The sequence below is a fragment of the Papilio polytes genome, unplaced genomic scaffold (assembly GCF_000836215.1).
Source record: "Papilio polytes unplaced genomic scaffold, Ppol_1.0 DF824191.1, whole genome shotgun sequence".
In the NCBI taxonomy this organism is placed as follows: Eukaryota; Metazoa; Arthropoda; class Insecta; order Lepidoptera; family Papilionidae; genus Papilio; species Papilio polytes.
This window is the reverse complement of record NW_013525013.1, coordinates 292,863-295,219: the sequence shown is the minus strand read 5'-3', so window position 1 is coordinate 295,219 and position 2,357 is coordinate 292,863. Positions and strand designations below refer to the sequence as shown.

The window sequence follows — 2,357 nt, the reverse complement described above, 5'->3', positions numbered from 1 at the left end:
ACCTGCCCCAGTCCCCGCTCACCGCATACGGCGCACTGACGCCGCTCGCTTCCCGCGCAGGTAATACTCCTCAGATATTATAAAACATGTCAATTTTGCAATCTTGTAGTGGAAACATATCGACTGCTGCACTATGCACGTGATGAAGTGAAACGCTTGCCTTCAATATTTTAATAAGCGATTTCATTGTAATTTTTGTACTTTTGTAATATGGAAATGTATTTTGCAGTGGAAGACGACGTAAGAAAGACCCCCGGCGTCAGCACGCCGCGGAATGAATTCTATTTAATGAGGTAATCTTATACTTAAGTTTACAGTTTTAACTTTTTCTGTTACACATAAGTTAACTTTTAATAGGATTGCATTGTTATTTCGTAACAGAGAAATTGTATTGAGTTTTTCGTGTGTGCAGTTCACCCCGGGGCGACGTGGCGAGTGCGTACATGAGCAAGCTGGAGGCGGTCAGTCGCTGCCTCAGCCACGTGCTGGAGTCGCCGCGGGACGTGCCGTGACACGCCCCCGCCCCGTCCCGCCACGCCCCCGCCACGCCCACCGCGACAACACTACACCAAATCAATTAACGTAATTTGTAATACAATGTAATAATTCTCCGCCTTACAACGGTGCCTTAATGTTTCGCTCATTTAAATTTTAAATGCTATAAATGCAATTTTGCACAATTCTTCTGACATTCATGTAATTAAGAGGTCGTGAATCCATCTCATTTGACATTAAGGCTAACCCAAACTAAGGCAATTAGAGAATATCTCAAAACTGGATTTAATACATGCTATGATTTCACTAAGTATTAGAGTAGTGCCAAATTGAATATATTTTTAGTTTATTAATTTATTTATTAGTATTTAAGATGTAAATTTCAGTTTCGGTTGTTATTGGTCCGCCTAGGGTAATGTTTGTGCGCAAGTTGTATTGCGTGCGAGTGAAAGAGATGGTGATATGTCTCTCTGTTACTGTGTTAATTTACGATGCGCTCTCGTGTTTGTGTGAAAATAGTTTTAAACAAAAACTGACTGTAAAACGAGCTCTATAATATCCATAATAAATATTGACAAGTTAACTAATGTTTAAATTGTACAAATCGCATAAGTTTTCTGTATAATTTTATGTTAAACGATAACGCAACTTGCCATATCTGTAGAAGTAAATATTGTCGACGCACGAAAGTACAAGTTAGGTTAAGTTTAGTTTAAGTTAGCGACCGCGACTCGACCGAATCTCGAACGTTCCACGACTGAGTTGCCACACACTGTCCCTTCACACGAAACTTACAGCAAATACAGGTTAATTAGCAAAGAAAAGGGATAGATTGCTTATAAGTAGATGGGACTCTAAGCAGTATTTTAAAGGCGGCGAGGCTGCAGATTGGTTGACTGAAATTACTTTGACATTTCTATACAATTTGATTGACCTTCACATGACTTTGACCAATCCCGCAGCCGCTCGCGCGACCTAAGACTTCGATATTAGTGATTTTGACGTAATTTTTTAAGTTTACAATTTACTTTGTTGACTTTATTGATGATAAGAATTTATATTTGTATGACATGTCGCATTTCAGATATTTATAATTTCCTATAGTTTTTACGATTCCTCTATACTATCATTTGAAATCCAACTAACCAAAGTCAAATATTATGTTAAATTGCTGAGAGTATCAATTGGCACAATTCATTCGTCTTAGAAACTGACAACTTTACCTCTGACAATAGCAACACTTGTTTAAACGCGCACAAAAATACAACATTTATCTAAGATGTAAAAAAAAGTATAATAAATATGCTAGTGATTGTAAATAGTAACATTTAAGTAACTCCATCTGTTGTTTATTAAAAGATAATAATAACATAAAATTCGTATAAACATTTCACACATATTTTCTTTATCTTGCCAATTGTATGAAATCCACCGTCGAACAAAATCTACACTCACTGTGACCAAAGAATCTTGTAGCCATTTAAAATATTTGTCTAAATTTAAGTTAATTAAGGAAACAACCATTTTGTAAGCCCAACGAATATTTATTAATCTTATAAAGTGCATGAGACGCGCAACATGCGTTATTTAGATGGAAAATAGTTAGAAAATTATATTTGATAGTCTCCATCTTTGTGTGTGAGTGTCTCATACATGAACATAAACAATAAAATTTTGTCATCTCTAGTCACCCATCTCACCATTGTGCCATTAACTCTCTACAATATATACAAAAAAAAAACAGATCTAAACGTATAAATAAAAGAATATTTTCTATATAACTTGTTTCATTTGGTGACTGCCGGCCCGCGCTGCGTCGCGCTAATGGGGGGGAGTGTCAGGTCCTGAAAATACAACCAGAT

The 2,357-nt window shown here is 36.6% G+C and overlaps 1 long non-coding RNA gene across 1 annotated transcript; it reads left to right on the top strand.

The window, feature by feature from the left end:
- LOC106110930 lies at positions 1-2,271 on the top strand. The gene is made up of 3 exons (XR_001226130.1): positions 1-60; positions 230-293; positions 413-2,271. It is a non-coding gene; the product is annotated as an uncharacterized LOC106110930 (long non-coding RNA).
- Positions 2,272-2,357: the final 86 nt, after the last annotated feature.